This window comes from Rhea pennata, chromosome 1 (genome assembly GCF_028389875.1).
Source record: "Rhea pennata isolate bPtePen1 chromosome 1, bPtePen1.pri, whole genome shotgun sequence".
Lineage (NCBI taxonomy): Eukaryota > Metazoa > Chordata > Aves > Rheiformes > Rheidae > Rhea > Rhea pennata.
The window spans coordinates 110,266,960-110,286,162 of NC_084663.1; the positions used below are offsets into that span (position 1 = coordinate 110,266,960).

The window sequence follows — 19,203 nt, forward strand, 5'->3', positions numbered from 1 at the left end:
TACTAATAACTGGGTTGACCTGACTAGGTTTGCAGTTTGTTTATAGAAAAATAAACAAACTTTCTGATTGCTTTTTATTGGCCCATTCCAGAATTCAGTGCATCACAGTCATTGGTCTCCCTCTTAGTAAAAAATACAAAGCATCTTGACAGATACTCACCTATGACATAATCTTCAGTATGCTGGAACTGCTATTTATGGAAGAGAGATGAAAGGACTATCTTTCTGCCTTATCTTGCCTTTTCAAGAGTCTTTATTGACATTGTATGTCACTTTCCATAATAAGACTCTGTTTCCAGTGTCCAGAATTGAAACTATGATTCCTTAGTCTCACAGTTTTCTTGTGGTCAACAAAATACTTGGTGACAGAGTAGCAAATGACCCTTCTGTCATGCTGGTTTGCATAAAGGATGCTGTTAGTTACTCCCTGACCTCGAGGAAGAATATATAAACTTTCCAGCTCTGGAGTTAGTTGTTAAGGTTGATAACTACTGTGCCTGATAATAGAATTACTGAAGATTATTTATGTTTTCTCCCACCCCAAATAGACCTTTACTTACCAAGAAAATCTGTCTGAAAACATTATTTAAGTGGTTAAGTGTTAAAGTCCAACAATACTAGTGTGTCTTGTGCAGCCTTGCTGTGACCTGCCTCTGCAAATGTACTGTGGGACTCTTTCATTACTTGGTGACATGGTTTTTCATACAGTCCTTGATCCAGCCAGCCTGTTCTGAGGATGAATTAGGTTCTGTAGTATGGGAGAGTCTTGTTTGTAGGCAGTTAGTGGAAGGTGTGCAGCAGCTGAGAGCTTCTCAGCACAAGAAAAAGGAGTCTCATGACAGATAGTCAAACAGTGCCCAGGAGAATAAAACTCAATCCTCAGATTCACCAGAGTTCACACAGAAGAGGAAGGTGTGAAGCGCTTTGCTTAAGCAGAAGTTTTGGAGATAGTCAGCAATTCCACATTTGCACGTTCCCCATTTTTTGTAATCTCAGTTTAACACCTGATTTACAGAAGTGGTTGGTATTCATGTCTCCAGCTGAAATTGTTGAGAGCAATGCCTTAAATATATAAAGTGCTATGTGACACTCAGTCCTCTGAAAAACTAGGCGCATGTGACCCAAATTAGTGTATTCAATTTTCAGCTTAATCTCTTAGCACCAAGTAACTCATCTGTGAAACAAGGACAATGTTTTTCCTCCAAAAGAATTTGCTGAACTTGAATTGCAGAGTGTTTGTGACACAATCGAAGACCGCAGTGATTAGATTGTACGTATCATGGAAAAATGCCATAGTTTTTGTATCAGGATTTGAATACTATTCCATGAATGTCTCTCTAGTCCATCAGCTAAGCAACAAAATTTTCAAAAATATCTTCTTGAAATTTGCATGTCCATTTGTACAACAAATGAAAAGAAATTCTCATGGAAGAATACTGTATGGTTAAGCACTTCACAGCTGTATCACATTCAAAACTCACTGAAGAAATGAATGTTGCCCAGGCAGGCTAGCATTTGGCATTTCCTAATACTTAAATTAATCACACTTCAATCTTAATAATGTTCATTTTATATTGTTTATGTGAAATGTTATAGAAAGTAAATGAACTGTACATCGAAGACCATTTAATGAGAAATTCATATTTTCAGCAGATGATAGACATATTACAAATCTGAGTATACCTCTGAGGAAATAATGATAGATATAAGCTGGGTTTTGAATAAAAAGATCACATAAAAATTGACACAAACTTGACATAACAGTTACCCTTTCAAATAGCACAATATGGGTAGTTTTGTTGTTTTTAGTACTATTATTTATAAATTCATTCATGACATAACATCAGGACTTTTTTAGGTAACCAGTGACCTAATAGATTTTTAGGAGCTTTCTGTTTAGTATAACTTAGCTGCTTCTACTTGCAGCTTATAAATAGTAGTAACTAGTTATTGTTACTAATTTGTCATCAGTGAGAAATAAGCTATAATTACACATTCTTTTTTTTTTTTTTTTTTTTAATTCCAGATTTCTTTTACAATACATTCTGTTCAGGCATGTGAACTTTGTTAAACTGTCCAGGTAAGAAAAATATGCATAGTCACCCTTAGTTCACAAAAATGTTTTTCAAACATTAGGCAACTAATTCTGAGGGATTGATGTTATACATTCTTGGAGAAAATCTACAAATCTATTTTAAAAATGTTAAAAATGCTGTTGCCAGTTTCTAATAAAAAAAGGTTTAAATTTACTGACTTTATTATTTTTGGTTAGGAAATGAGGGGTTTTTTTTTCCCCTGATGTCCTTAATTTTATTCTTTCTATGCATTCTTTTCTCTTGTTGTCCTAGTTTCTTCACAGTTTGTGTTAGTATTAATGATTTTTGAAAGTCTTACAAATGAGCTTTTTTTTGTTGGATGCTGTGAATCTTCCTCTGCCTACCAGAATATCAGCATTGCAAACAGGATTGTCTTTGAGAAAAACAGAGATGATACTTTAATAACCTAGGAATGGCACAGCAACAGTAGGGTGGCTGCCAGGAGCTGACGGTGGCTTTAAAAATTTATAAACACCATTTCTGTAAAGCTGAAATTAATAAAATGCAATTATGGAATGAATACTGCAATTAATGGTCTGGTTACCTGTAAAAAGCTTCTGGGTACCAAAAAATCAAGACAAAACAACAGTTTAAAATCTTACTGTGTGCAGATTGGTAGGCTGACTAGTATCAGAGTTCAGGGCTTTTACCTGTTTAATACCTGCTTGATTGATTGTTTTGTGCTTTAGGTACTGTTCTAAAAAAGCATTTTCTTTGGTCCTCTCTCTTATTGTTATGTACTTTATTGATACATTAGTACGATACCATGTGTATGCAGTAGAGTTTAAATATTGCCTACACCTAATCCCATCATTTTTTGATGCTTTTTCTGAAATCATCTGATAGTTTGTTGAGAGAGAAAAGACAAAACGATTTACAGATACAATTTCTTAGAGACTGTTCTGCTCACAGACTTTGCCTTAGATGTGCATTTCAATAGATTTATCCTAACTCTGGTTAAAATAACTAAATGAAGATGAAAAGGGAAATATGCACTGAACGATCCTGTGTAAATATTTCTCTTGTTCCCTGTTGTAATGATCCGTGACTCTAACGCTTCATCAGTAATGTTAACTTCATCTTTATTTGTTCTGTGGTGCCACTGATACCTAGAAAGCTTCCTCAATCTCAGTTATCCAAGGAGAAATCTCCTTCCTTTGGATCTTCTCCTGAAAATTTCCTTCAAACCCACTGTTCCCAGGTATTCCTTTATTTCCTTTAAAAAAACTGAGTATAGACCTCAAGTACTGCTGTCATCTACATTTCCCAAGTGTGATATTCCTGGGTTTTGTTTGCAAGTTAGTCTGCAATCAGTCTTGTAAACAGGGAGTGAAACCTTGGTTTAGAAAAACAGTTACTGATTTTGAATGTTAACCTTGAGTACTTCTTAAAGACAACTGATAGTACCAGATGGGTGAAAAGGGGCAAATGATCAAGGAGCTAAACTTGCATTCTTTTTTTTCTAACCTGAGCTGTCTTCATCTGGGCCCTGCAAGTGTCCAGATCAGTCATTATTCCAAGTTTCTTCCTCATGCTCGAAAATTTTTTGATGATATAAGCTGCAAGTATCAAAAATAAATAGATCAGATTAATAATAGAATTTTAACTGTTCCAGCAAAACCACAACTGGTGACACAGCTATTCAGTATTTCTGCTGTTCTTAATATAAAGATGTCTCCTGGACAGCTTGTCATGTCACTACCCTTTCAAATATAAATTCTAATGAAATTGTAATGCTTAAATTGATCTGGAATAATAATTGATATATTCATCAGTGTGTAAAATGTGAGAAAGATAATCATTATGGCTAAAATAACAAAATTCATTCCTTTTTTTAAAGTCTTTGTTTCTCTAAGTATCATTAATCATTATGATAAAACAAAAATCAATATATTTCAGTAGGATTTCTCTAAGTCTGTCTTTAAAACAACCTTATAATTTTATTTTATTAAAAGAATGAAGATCATCTTGATCATCTAACCTGCATTCTTAGTGAAGCCTCAAACCTGTTCCTTCTAGCTTTCCTCCTTCCTTACTCAGGCTCCTACTCCCCAAAATCATCTAGTCTGAGCCCCTAGTTGCTGGATAAAATATTAGACAAGCAAATCATTTTTTAAGAAGTAGTTGCTAAAGCCAGCAGTCCAACAACAGAGACTAGTCCCTGAAAAAGAGTTATGTAGGTAGAAACTGTTTACTGTTCTTACTGGCTTTGTTTATGGTTTCTTTTCCTTGCTAAGGATGATTGTAGCATTTAAGTAATAGAAAAACAATCCTACAGTAACTATTTCTGCTCCTGCCGTAAATGGATTGGATCCCAGTTTATGCACGTGTCTGAGGTGAGGTAAGGGCTTTGGCTGGATATGGGTGATGATGAGCACACAGAGTGCAGAGCTGATCTTTTCTACCTATAGTGAAATAGGAGCTAATTTGGCACCTTTCACATCTCTCTACCAACTTAAACATTAATTGAAGTATTTCAAGATAATTTGTGCCTCTTTTTTCCGCACCCTGCCCTGCTGGTTTTTGTGGTTTAGGATGCTCTGAATCTAAACAATTGCCTAGTGATTTAAAGCCCAATTCAGTCACAGTCAAATAGACACTAGTAAAACTGAGACCTAATTGGTATAGGTCTGTAAACCAAGCACTAGATATTTTTCATATGTTTAGCCACTGCTGTATGAGCAGGGCCCCTTGAGAGACTGAGGCATTGGGTTGCTATTGCAATGCTGAACAATAATGGAATTTACTGCAGATACTATCAACAATAATTCTTACAACAATTAGCTCTCTGGCAACATGCAATATTTTAAAGTTTGCAAGCCTGCTAGTATTCTCTGAGGCATGGAAAGCTTGCTGAAAGTATGGGTTTATCATTAGTACACAATTTCTGTACAGTGCACAGATGTGGACCAAATATAACATAGAAAATGCAACCCAAAAATAATCATTTTTATTTCTTTCACTTTAACCCTACATTTTATGCATTTTTGTGCAACTGATGACATCTTCTGTCTTTATTATAGGGGGTGAATTTGAGGTCTAAGTGAATATTAAATGCTCTAAATAGTTATTTTGGGGAAAAAAAGTTTTAAAAGTATGAACCTGAAGAGCTCTGGTAACTATCGATACAAAATTGCTTCAGAGATTGTTGGAATGCCAACAGTGCTTGAGCCCCTTCAAAATGTTTAGAAATGTTAACATCTTAAGACTATTCTAGCACATGGAGTTAATGGTGGCCACAGAGCACGGTCACTGAGGGTGAAAACAGGATTCACAGTTTTCACACGGGAGCTGTGATTGCCAGCGGTATGCTCATCTGCGCAAGAAGCAGAAACAGCACCACGTGCTTCAGCTAATCACTCGCCACTCAAGTTTCAAAAACAGACAGCGATCAGTTCACAAACAAATTACAAACCAAAACATATTCAAGCCAGTACAAACTAAACAAATGGCTGTCTACTAATTACAGTTTACTTAAGCCACCTCTGAAACACCTGATCCTTACCTCTCTCTGAGACACAGTGTCGGACTAGTTGGCCTTAGCTTCCATGCTGTTTGGCGGTTTCCGCGTTATTATTATTTTGGAGTCGTGAATGGTGTGAAACTGTGTGCTGTTACTGTGCACAGGGGTGAGTTTCCTACAGAATCAGTAAGAGGTGAGATTGTTTCAGTTTGCCGTTGAATAATTAACAACCAGAAGAAAAACAAAAGCATATGCTCAAGTATGTACTGGGTTATTCTTGCGTCTGTACTCAGAATTCCATATATCTTTTGGCTAGTGCAGAACATACTTTGAAAGGCAGTATTGTTATTGAAAGAGTGTGATTTCATTCATGTGCTAATAGTTTTCACTATTGAAAATATTTTAATTTAGAAATATTTCTCATAATGCCCAGCCACAAGTAATTGCTCTTCTGGGCCCTTTGTCTTAATCAGTGACAAAAATACATGAATATATATGTTTCGAGAGAGACTTTAAATGAAGGCATTTGTTACAAGAGCTATTTCTTTTTCAGCTTGGCTATGCAAGAATATGAAGGAGTTTGAAACAAGTAATTATAAGAAGATTACTTGTGAATCTCACTGTAACTAACATGTCATTTTGGTATGCTGTGAGAGTAATTCTCTTTGGTTTATGTCAGTAATGGTAATCCCCAGAACTCCCGTTAATTTCATCTATAGATTTTCATTTGCAGTATTTTTAATTAATGACTCCCATTTTCCCTTCTTACATAGTAATAGCTGCTGGTAGCTACACTACGTCCTGTGGGTAACTGGGATAACAGGTGTTTCCAAAGTTCTTGCTACTCTGAACTGTCTTTCCTCAAGGTGATACCACATACATCAGTCTTTTCCAAGCAGGAGATAATCATCAAAAGTTCTCCCTCGCTTTGATCATCCACTTTGTGCATTCTAGGTCAGATATTACTCCCATATAGTTAAAATACAACTTGAGTGATAGTGGATCAAGCTGTTTGTATGCAGATCTCACCCGGGCAGTAACAGGAGATTCTTCCCTGGAAGGACAGTCGTTAAAGGAGCCAGTTAGAGAAGGGAAACTCTGCCTTCATTAGCTAATCAGGGCTGTGTTCCCAGCCAATTGCACATATTCAAGAAGTTAGGATCCCAGACCAAATCTGCCTTCAAGCAGCTGTGCCACTAAACATTCTCTTTATGTTTTTTAAGTGAAAATCTGAATTTTTGTGACCTTTTGAAATGAAGTGCAAACTTGAGAACAATAAGTTCTAATGTGTAAGAAATGCACAGTATCTCTGTTTCTGTGCAGTGTCTGTTGACTTAGGAAAGTCTAACTATATCATAGGGTCTCAAGCTAATTACGATTTTTTTTTGGGGGGGGGGGGTATTCTTTATGTGTAAACTTCATGTCTTAAATCATTAGCATATTGGACTCCAGCCTTGGAGCTACATCCATGCAGAGAAGGCCCTTGTGTTCAAGAGAGGTTTTGTCAGGTCTTCGTACAACCACAGGAGGCCAATTGCAGCATCAGGATCTTGATAAACTTAGTAGCTCTTTTTTTCCCCGGCCATCCATCTTGCAAAGTTTGATTATTTCTTCAATGCTTCAGCTGTTGGATGTGAACAGAACTCCTGCTTTCTTTAGCATTAGTAGCTACAAAAGACTTTTTAAAAGACTGATTCTGACTTTTAAATCTTGGATATTTCTGAAAGTATTTATAAAAGCATCCAAGGCTCAAGAGTAAGAACCAGTCTTCTTTCTTTCATCTCATAATTTTTGCAATATTCTTATGGTTGTTACTGGAGGCAGAAGGAAAGACGAGCCCTAAGAGATATTTTCCTATGTAATTATACTAAATTGTATTAATTTAAAAATCTTCACAAATATTAAAGGTTATCCTCTGCAATGCTTTCATTCTTCATTTTGTGTTTTCTTGTTTTTGTGAGGAAATGCCAGATGAAACATAAATTACTGGTATTGAAGTTGGCTATGTATGTATTTCAGAAGAAAAAATGTCTATGAAAGAAAAAACGTCCCAAGTTTCAGAAGAAAAATCTCCCCAATTTTAGTTCTGTAGAGCTTCAAAATTGCTTTTAAAAATTGATGAGAAACATCAGAATAGGACACTATGTACTTCTTTTTTTCTGAACTAGTTCAGTACGGTAGTATTTCAGAAATTACAGGAGCTATGAAAAGGGAACTACAAGCCTCATCTTGGAACAGTGGAACCATAACTTCTGTGGCTTTAGCATTTTCTTAACATGAAGAACTGGATGAGATGCTAACTTGCTTCATGTTTTATAGTATCTTAAAATCTGTCGTATGTCCAAAGGCTTAGTTTTAAGTAGTTTTTCCTGGAAGATTTAAGGGAAAATTTCATCTAAATATACCAGCAGTATGATTATTTAGTTTGAATTGATATTATCAGGAAGTTATTTTTATTACTACGGCTTTAATGTCCAAAGAGTTATTTGCTTAGTTTTCCTAATACGTAGCAAAAGTGAACAGCTGTTTTACAATTGTATTACTGATTTCTCAGTAATTTCACAACACTATATTGACAACTTTGCTGTCTGATCTAATGGAATGTAACTAGGCAAATTATCAAGATAAAAAGTGCAAAAAGGATAGAGAAGAAAGGTTTTCTAAAAATGAGTTTAAATATTTTCCATCCTTTTTTACAACTGCCTTGCTGGAAACATCACCAGCTATAATAAATTAAAGAAGTTAAATTACAGAGTTCTGTGTGCCAACTCTGTCCTAGAACAGTAATATTTTTAAAGTTTTGTATCTTACTAACTCGTTATGATTGTAGAACAAACCAAAAAAGCTGTTTACCAAGCATAACTAATTCTTCTTGAATTGATAGTGCACTGTAAAGAAACTATATTAAAAGAAAGTTGCTTATGTTAGAAGGTTAAGCGTATGAAAGCAACGAAATGGCAGACAGAGATCTAAATCTGCTCCGTGTATATCTCAGTGAAGACTGAATGCCTAGGGCCCACTAGAAAATGACAATACTGTAATGCAGATTAAAGTATATCTTAGTCTTCTTGAAATTCAGTGATTGTAATGTGTTCTTCATGTAATTAAGGGTAAACAGAATAGAAGCTTAACTATTGCAAGGTGTAGTTGCCTGTATGTTTAATGGCATCTTGTGTAATATAAGAAAAACATCAATCTTGAAGCCCAAAGATCTTTTTTGGCTTCTGGCTTGCTTGTTTGTGTTACCTTGCAAAACTGAGGTAACAGTTTGGGGGGATTTGGGGGGATTTTTTTCCCCCAATGTAATAATTTGATAACTGTGATCAGCTCTTACGCTTGAGCTGCTTTGTCAGCTTGGCCTCACAAGATCTGTGGTGCTCTTTCTGCTTTGCACTGCAAATGGGTATGAAACCAAATTCCAAAATACCACCATCTAATAGAAAAGAATTCATTCACAGAGATAACGAGAACAGGTATGTACAGCTTTGGGTTTTCTTCGTCTACTGCTGTTGGATAAGCAGCATACTTTTTTAATAGAAGAAATATAACAACCACTAATTCTTATATATCTAATTTTATACTTGTTAGAGAGAAGTGGGGAGTGGAGAACAGAGGAGATAAAAATGTGCTAGAGAGGTGTATAATACAAAGGTTAAGGACATAAGCATATCCTTTGTTTCAGAATTCTTTATCTGAATTTTTTTGTTGTTGTTGTTTAAATTCTTCAAACATTCTTCATGATTGTTCTCTATGCCTCATTTTCTAAGCTCATCTTCTGCAGGTTGTTCATGGACTCATGTTTGCACTGTATATGGACTCTCAGTATGTCTGTAATTGAGGCATTATTCAGAGAGAAGAGAAGAGCTTAACAAGAGTGTATGTGTGGAAATGATAGAGGGTGAACTGGAGCATCGTTTCTCATTACAGGACACAGCTTCCGAGGATGTGATTTGTGTGAAGGCTTTCAGTTTTTATCACCAAACTATTTCTTCATGTCTCTCTGGGTTGTATTGCTTTTGGAGTCACCACAATTTACCTTCTCAAATCATACTCAAAATGCCTGAAGTAGCTGCAAGTGTGCTGGATTGGGTCCATTGAATTTGCAGATGCCAGATGTATTGGGAGTGACAATGCAAAATCAATATGTACACAATGCAATTTAAAGGAAAATATTATGCAAATATATTTAAGTGTGACACTTTAAAAGGTAGTTACGTTTTAGATACATTCATTATTTTCTTCCTTGAATATCAAGTACTTCTTCCCTCCTGCCATCTCTCCCTTGTTTTCACTTGCTGTGATGGTTAGGTGTCATATTGCTGTCATAATGCTATGACTAGGCTTTTAGGTTAGTAGAACCTTGCATATTCTGCATTTATATTTGTGTTCAGTATTTTTAAAACAACAGATTATTCATTTAGACTTGGGTCTTTAAAGTCATATTTTAAAATATATTCCCTCCTGTGGGGCAGATTCTGAATTGCTTTTACTGAATTTCTAGTATACAACATGTCTGCGTTTTACCCCTAAGCAGTATATATGTATAAAAAAAAAAGTGTAGTGACTGACGTTAAGTTCTGTCTGCCCTGCTGCTTCAGACTTAAATTTGTGCATATTATGGTGTCAGCCACTTCATAAAGGAGGTGGCAAATCTATGTTCTTAGGCTTTGATGGTGGTGGTAGTTCGTTTGTAGGTCACCTAACACACCAAACTAACAGCACTGTTAAACGATAACTGTGAATTTTTTTCCTTGGAATTTTATCAGAGAGGTAGATCAGACTCTTGTAATCACTTGCAGTGCACCTTTCAAACTTTAGCTGTACAGTTCTGTATTAAAATAAGGAGCCATTGTAGTTAAAAAAAAAAAAAAATGGCAAGCATACTTAGGCAGGCCATCTCTTTCTACACCTGCCTGCCTCACACAAATACATACTTTTTTTTTCCGTCTTTGTAAACATTTGTGAGCCTTAATACCTGAATTTACATGTCATTTAATACCAACATGGCTGTGCTCTTAACTACTGTGATATCTTTCTGTCCATCAAATAAAAGCAAGCTTAGGCTAGCTGGGAAAAATACTTCTCTGAATAAAGACCTTGGCAGGTTGGTTTCTTCTTGTTCTTGCTACTGTGGAGAGGCTCCACGACTTCATGTTAGGAAAGTGGCAATGCGCTTCCTTTGAAAGACTTGCTTCAAATCTGAAAGCCTGCTCCTATTGTAATATCAACCCTGTGTTTTTGAAGAGGAGTAACAGCAAAGTCAGGAACTCTGTGAGCATCTCTTAGGTGCAGGGGGCAGAAGTTGCACGAGAAGATCCATATGTGTAACATAGTGCACCAAGCATAGCCCTCCTTTCCTCTCAGCCATCACAAGCAATGCTTGTGCTCTGTCACCAAGGTAAATTTTATCTGTGAATGTACTTACTCATATGAGTAGTCCCTTTATTTTTGTAACTATAAATCAAAAGTTTAGATTTGCTTATTATTAATACCATGCATTATGCTTGATTTTCTATTTGCATGTTGACACCATAATGTTAGGCATGCACGTTCACTTGCAAATCGTATAAGAGCAGTTATAGACTAAAAACAACATTGACAAAAATTAGGAAGAGAGAGATTAATATACTTGCAGTGAAGATCAGAGATATTACTTGGAGGCATAATAATAAATTAACCAATGGACTGGGTGTAAGCCTGTACTAATAGTGCATGCAGCTGCAATGACAGCCTTATGAAAATGTTAGCAACATCATCGTTAGGTATGTTAACATTTCCAATTTAAGCAGGACTAGTATCTTCTTACACATTTGAATGATTAAATTTTATCTGTGAATTTAACAGAATATTATGTGGAACATTGCATTTTCTGATGTTTTTCCATCCAAATTTGCTTTAAATATAACTTTAAGATCCTACTTATTTCTCTAGCAGAAAACCCACAAGCCGCAAATTTCACACAGGAGCATTCACAATTCTGAATAAAACAAACAAAATTACTCTTTTATAAAGAATTATAAAATATTTATACAAATTATAAATTTAACATGTTTATATAATCTATATTACTGAAATTATATAAAATTTTAACTGGGAATATATATGTATATATATATAAAAGACGTATATATAGTATTTGTTACTTATGATAAAGTTTTATCATCTAGTATCTTGAGTCAGCAAAAGCAAATATTTTATTTGTATCTGTGCTAAGGTTGCCCTCTCTGTAAAATCAAAATAATCTAAATCACATATTTTTCTACTTTTAAAACTTCATAATTATCGGTATAGAAAGTTGTGTGAAGTTAGGAAGTAGGACTCTTTAAGACATGATACCAGAAGTAAAAGATTGATCAAAACTTTGGCGATTTAGGTATGTTTGATATTTTGAAGGGAGAACGACAGAAAAGAATAAGAATGTGTTTAAACTGGTATTAAATTCAAAGAGAAGAATGTAAATTGAACTAAGAATGTTAGTGGCCAGGTATCCAAATAAAACAGTTTGATGATGAGAAGATACAAAATGTAGATGACATAGATTATAATTTTCTTCACACATAGTGTTTTAGCAAGAACAAGGAGATTAATTAAAGTTCGTATGTTAGAATAAATCTGTGTGGTCAAGTATTTGGATGGCAATTAAATAATCCTAAAAGGTGTATAATCTTATCAGAATAATAGGCTTGATTATATAGAGTAAAAGAATTCATGTTAACCGTGTTGTCATTTAAATGATACGTTGTTGATGTAGTGTGTGCCTGGCAAATAAGTTCTCTCAAAGCACAGAAATCCAAATTAGTAGAGAAGATAAAACTAGAAGAATGAAAATACTTTATTCTATAGGTTATTATACTGCTCTTACCATCAGATTATCTGGCTACTTTCCAGCAGTGCATTAAACTGTAGGATTAACATCTGTTGCTTAGCGCTCTGCTATTGCATTATGAATCTTGCAGACTTGAAGAAAGGAGGAGCAGAGAAGCTGCTAAAACTAGCTTAAATTTTAACAAATGTTGCGTGTGAAAATGTAAATTAAAATAGGAGGGAAGAGTAATAATCATGAAAATGATATCCAGGTAGGTGAAAGAGAACAGATTTAGATATCGGCTGATGCTGCAAAGACTTTTGGAAGCGAAGGATAGTAAGGGGCTGCCATTTGATCCATGAATGTTGCTGTCTATTTCAAGAGTAGTTCAGAAATGTGCAAGAGACTATTAAAAGAGACAACAACATAAAAGGCCAGAATTTTAGACTAGCAGATTTTAATCAGCCCAATATTCGGAAAAGAGCAGGGTTTCTAAATCTGTTATCTTTAAACTCTGCTGTGGAATTATTTCCAGAGCAAAAGCAGTTTTAGAAAACCTTTACTTCAGTAAATACTACAGTGTCCAGCAAGGAATTTTGATATCTGAGAAATGTACTCTTCTAAATAAGCAATATTGAAAAGATACCTAGAAAATCTGCATTTAGAATACTCTATTAAAGGGATAACAGAAGCAAATCTAATTAAACTAAAAAATAAAGCTGTGTTCAGTATATGGAAAAAGCAAACAGCTTAAAATATATAAACAATCAGGGACTCAGAGAAATCTGAAAATAATCAGTCAAAAATTAGAAGACTGTAGGCTAAAAAGATCTCAAAGAGGAAGTGAAGAGACTATTTCAACCAAAAATAAAAGGAGTTTTCTTATATTTCAAAAACTGTGAAATTCTGCAGTATTTTAGTGTCAGTTTCTGCAGGAAGCTGCAATAAAATTCTATTTTTAAAGTAATTTAAAGATCTTGTGCGGCTTTTGAGTGAGTATAAATGAATAAAAGTTTTCTGAAGAAAAACCTCTGGAAACCTGTTTTTCTTAATATCTGAGATCAGTATATACTAAAGAAGTGGCTAATTAATAGAATTAATTCTTAAATGATATCAGACTTTAAAACTTCTTAAATTTTTGATACAGAATAACTGGAATTTAGTATTTCTTGTGTTTGGCTGCTTGATGCTTGCGAATTTTAAGTGGAAAAGTGTCTGTTCAATCAAAGTAATTCAGAAAATGTGAAAAAAAAGTGTTTTTTCACAAAATACATGAGGACAGGGATTTCTTCTTTAACTTTAAGGAGAACTCAACATTTTAATCCACACCTAACCATCTTAAAAATCTTCAAATTGCAGACGTGTTGGAAACATCCTGAGAACAGGATCTCTTTGGATTGTTTTCTTGCTGTATCACAGGTTATTTTGGAAGTGCCTCAAATGTCTTTCTTCTGGCTATTACCCAGTTTTGACTTACATCAAATAGAAAATGACAGTTTTGTAACTTTTTCTTTAACCAGGAAGACCACAGAATTTGAAGACCATGTCCATCCCATCAATTACTTGAACTCATAAAATAGTGCAAGACTTGAACTTAAACCCAAATATCTAGTACAAATTTTATTGGATTTTTATCTAATTCAGTTTATGCCAAATAGTTTCCCAGTTACAAATCCTGTAATGGCAAAGCTGCAGGTTTCGCTTGCTGTAATAGGTATTACTTACTACTTTGTATGAAATGAGGTATTTAGCAGTTCAAATAAATAATTTAGGACTTTAGATAGGAAAATGCTTGATGGTCCAGCCTGATTTTGACTCTAGGTAGACAGATATTTACGTCCAGGCATACAGCCAGCAGGCCTCGGCCTCCGTTATGAAGCATCGCGTGTGCATAGCACCTCCAGGACCTCTGAAATCTGTTCGGTCACAGCCTACACTTTTTTGCAGACTTTAATGAATCACATTGCACAACCTGACCTCAAGGAGCACAATATGCTTTTAGTAGGATTGTTTCTCTCTTAATGTGCAGTGACTTATTGATTAGCCGTCCTCTCTAGAAGAGTGTATTTGCTCTGTAGTGATTTCCCACAATTCTGTGGAGACAATACCACAAGCAGAAAGAAGGAATTACTCATCATCAATAACTCTTGTTCTTTGATAAGGTCCACTGATGGATGTTCTAGTTCATATTAATTTTGTATCTTACTGCTCTGATAATCTTTAAAGGCATCAGTGAAGTATAGGCGTTCTGTTGTGCTAGTGTTTTACGTGTACATAATTAAAACAGCACAAGCTTTAGGCTCCCATACTCAAGATACTTCTGCATGTTTGATTGTATTGGTACAGATGGTTCCCTTAATTTCGGTGAGAATGATAATTGTAATAAATATGAGTAAGAGTTTGTATGATCAAGGCCTAGAGATCTTATACAGATCAGCTCCTCTTCTGGAGCATGAAAATAACAGGTTCTTCACTGGACATCCTGAGTAAAGGATGCATATTACATACTTTGTGCATAACATTAAATTCAATAGACTATATATTGTTAAAATCCATATAGGATACTGGCATTCTCTGTGAAAGTTTCCTCCTCCTAGCTGACAATCCCATTGCTGTTATTAATCCTTTGATACTAGAACTAGATCCTATCTGCAGAACTTAACATCTTCTTAACTGAGGGGACTGCTTTCAAAATGCTGTATTCCATTTCTCTCCTGCTTGATAAAAGCTATCCAGAGCTGCATTCCAGAAATCTGGTTGCTATGTTTCGTGCTCTGCAAGCATTGGTTACCATAGTGTTTTAGAAAAACACCTTTTCAGGAAGCAGATACATAATCGAGTATAGTCCACAGAAGTTGTGCTGAATGAGCCATCTGTTAACAAGTTAAAAGTAATGTGTTTGTTGATTAAATGATTAGTACTCTTTAAATTCCTGTTACAATCAGAGAAATGTAAAAAAAGAGGACTTGAGAATATCTTCTACAGCATCCCTTTATATACCCTGAAGTTGCCTACCCTTGGAATATACCTTATTGTGAATGTCTTGTGTCAGGAAAATAAACTCAGCCCTTCAACAGCTCAGGCTTTCTAGAGAGCAACCTAGACAATGCACTCTACCTAGACTGCACGCATTTCTTCAGATACTGCACCTCTGACCCACCGGTACAATTAATGCCTCCTGTCCTGGCTTTGCAGACAAGCCAGCATGAGTCCAGTACTGATCAAAATGCTGTATAGTCATACTGGATCGCTCTTACTTAAATCAAAGGACATTTTGCATGCTATTGTAATATTAAATGCAAATTTCTGTTTTTGATCTCAAAGAACTAGGCATTATAGAAACGTATTTATACCATATTGGACATTTGAATGTCCTTAAGTCTATACAGTGTATGTAAACATTTACTAGTAGTATAAAATTCCAGAAAGATGTTGAAACATCTTTCAACAAGTAGAAACTTCAAGAGTCTGAAGTACTCTTGTGATAATTTGAAATGAGAAATAAAGGGTTTTGGCTTATTACTAGGGAAGATAAAAATACTTTCTGGTCTGATACATGACCATTGTTAGGCCTCTCAAATCCATCTTGTGCTGTTCAGACCTTCAGTAACAAGAATTTCGAACTAGGAACTAACAGACTATGCTAGCTGCTTTTATTTCATGGTTCAGCATATTTTGAGTTCTCCAATAATCATTTGGTGCTTGTTTATAATACATGTCACCCTTTGTCAAAGTCTGCAGCTTTCTGTTGGCTATCAAGTGTGAACTAAAACCATCTCTTAAGCTGAAGTGTCTTTTCAGCTGCACTATGGTAATACAGGCTGTGGTGTGGCTCCGGTCTCCCCCTCAATAAAACAATTTGATGTTAACATCAAATTCTCACTGATACATCTTCACTGGGATAGCAGATGCGTAATATGAAATCATGAAATTCAGTGAGCCTGAAGTCACAAATTATACCAATTCATTTATTGATACTAAGTCAGCAGATTGCTGAATTCTTTTTTGTTGAACATACATGCATGATGTTTAATATTTACTTTCTGTATAGCTGTTCAGGATTTTTTGAGGAAAATATCTTTATGGATTTGTCAAATCAAACCTTTGGGCAAAAATTCTCACTTTTTAGGCAAATTTAAATTGGAAATATTTTCTCAAGTACAGTACTTAATTTCTGATAAAGACAAATAACGACCCAGTAACCAGGGATCTGATGACTAAGACACTCAGCTGATGACATGAAACCTCACTTCAGTGCTGAGTGCCCTGTGCTGGTACACTGTGAATAGTCTTATGGAATGAAGCGTGGTTGTGCATAGCAATATTACCAAACCGTGAAGGACAAGAACTAAAAAAATCCCCAAATCCTACCTAACTCCACAATGTGAATTTTACATAGATAGTGTGGAACTGTGATTTGATTAAGATTTTGAGTTACTTTTGCTCTACATCTTCTGAAGAGCAAGCTAAAATAAATACTAGCTCTCTACTTGGAACACTAGTTTTAGATTATTCCTGTGAGTTATCACTTCCAGACAACACAATATCAATTTTATGATGACACCCACCAGCAATAGTGCTTGTTTGTTTTTGTCAAAAAATGCCAATTCATTGAAAACACAGCTGTTTGCAGGAGAGTCATTTGCAACTTTCACTTTTGGAAAAAATATTGGAGAAGTGCATTGTAAAAGATCCTGCTCATACATTTTCAACATCAAAATTCATTTTTTTGTATTTTAAATACCTTCTCAGCCCTGTAACCTACATTTAAGGTATAAACAGTTCCCTTCCCCACAATCCAGCAACCTGTAAATTATACATGTATAGTGGAAGCAGAAGTTAAGATCCAGAGTCCTCTCTCCCCTGCTTTTGATCACTCATAGCCTGCTCAATCTTCCGAGAAGGCTCCAAGCCTTTGATCTCCTCTGACTCTATGTTGTTTAGATTATCTGAGGACGTTGATTAGTTTGACATTAAGTTTTAGTCACAAATCTATGGCAATTCAAACTAAAAAAAAAAAAAGTAGCTATTCATACAAAAAATACTGAAGAATCAAACTCGAGAATGAAGTCAAACTCGAAAACATTAAAATGTAAGTCAAGTTAATGGTTTCAATATAAAAAGAAAGCCTAAACATTTGAATTGTAGGGCTTGTGCTATTTGGACTGAGATTATTTTGCAGACAAATTTCCCGTGGAAAAATTGGTAACTGGAAAACAAAAAATTTGGACTGAGATTATTTTGCAGACAAATTCCCTGTGGAAAAATTGGAAACTTGCAAATAGGAAATTGTTTCCTGTCTAGTTTTAATCAGCCTTGATTCCAAATAAACTGATCCTTTAGTCTGCTGAATAAAAAACACACTTTATATTGGGCTATAATGTATGTGTTCTTTCTTTTCAACTTAAAGTTACAACCTACCCAGTTTCTTTGGTCAGCACAACTGAACTTCCTAAGAATATGAACAAGAAATGTGCATGTAAAGGCCCCATATTTTTGTAATTAAATTCAAAAAAAAAGATCTGTGGGTATGTTTGAATATGTGAGCATATATACCTGACTGCAAAACATTCTGATGTTTTGGAAAATACGCTTCAGATTTGTAAGAATATAGGTACCTAAAGATGTACATAATTCCTTCCTGAACTAATTATGAATATTTCACAAATACTAATATTCTCTCTTTACGCATGAGCACTAAACGGTGCCCATGAGCACTGAACAGTACTTGTTTTTGGAGATGGGAGACTGTATGTAGTGCGCTATAGCATGAAGAGAGATGGGTGACACAGAGCACAAGTTCTAGTGAAGGCCACTTTTAGCTAAGTTTGGCTGCCTAGCTACTGATGACTGAGCAAAATGCTCCCTTTAAATAACAAACTCCTTTTATAACATTCCATAACATTTTCATTCAAGTCCTAAGCAGTCTGGATTCATACAGGGTCATACCGGAGAGGTACACAGTAAAAATGTAAAAATTGTTTATCATTGATTGAGAAATCAATGGTATAAAGAATGTCCTTGCAGCATCCATATTTTCCTGATTTATATTCAGGTTGAGAATGAGTCCTAGGCAAAGTAAGTGGCCTTGCAGGACCCTTGCTGCACAGTAGGGAGGGGGAAGCCATCTGCGCTTCCCTCTGAGTTGCATGTGTGCAGTCTATGAGGATTTCCATCCTGCAAAGTCCTAGGAAAGGACTGCTGTTGTGAAGATGTTCCCCAGCACTTAGGCATGCAACTTAAGCAAGTGCTGCAGCAGTATTTGAAGAGGAGTACTGGGATGGGAATTACAGTGGAGGAGCTCTAAGCAAAAAGAAGTGCTGTTAAGTCAGGAATTAATGAAAAGGTTTCTGGCTTTAAATATGGCTTTTCTTGTCTTGAAGAGATATTAGAGAAAGAAGTCAACATTGATTTATTGTTTTATCAGAAGTAGAAGGGATGTGAAGAATTACTTGTTGTTTACTGTCTTTGCTAGCTAATTCTCTGTGTTTACTGTCCTCTTTCTCTAGTGATGTTTTTCACAAGATACCTATAAATTTCAGTTGTGACAAGTAGTGGTTAAATTGGTGCAAACTGAGTAGGCATTATTTAGAAATTACTGAATTCAGTGTAGTACTTAGATTCAGTGCAGTATAGTTAAATACTGTACAATGTCAAGTATTCCATACTTTATTTTCGTGTGTTTTTGAAAATTAATGTTTGAAAATAAGTCTTTGTTATGTTTCAATCTAGAATTGGAAGATCATATAAGTTTATTGTTTTTCGTGGAAGAGTGACATACTACAAGTTTGCTAACTTGGCAAATATAGGTCTTTCAGGTCTTTTCATCTGAAGAATGA

The 19,203-nt window shown here is 35.2% G+C and overlaps 1 long non-coding RNA gene across 20 annotated transcripts in view; it reads left to right on the forward strand.

Moving 5' to 3' along the window:
- The window catches only part of LOC134152437 (uncharacterized), a 377,211-nt gene that overhangs the window by 192,922 nt on the left and 165,086 nt on the right, over positions 1 to 19,203 (forward strand). For 15 of the 20 annotated variants that reach the window (XR_009961013.1, XR_009961014.1, XR_009961019.1 and 12 more), the window contains one exon: positions 2,027 to 2,080. The exons of the other annotated variants lie outside the window; for them this stretch is intronic. This is a non-coding gene — a long non-coding RNA (uncharacterized LOC134152437). The remainder of the gene's footprint in view (positions 1 to 2,026; positions 2,081 to 19,203) is intronic. 20 annotated transcript variants of the gene reach the window in all.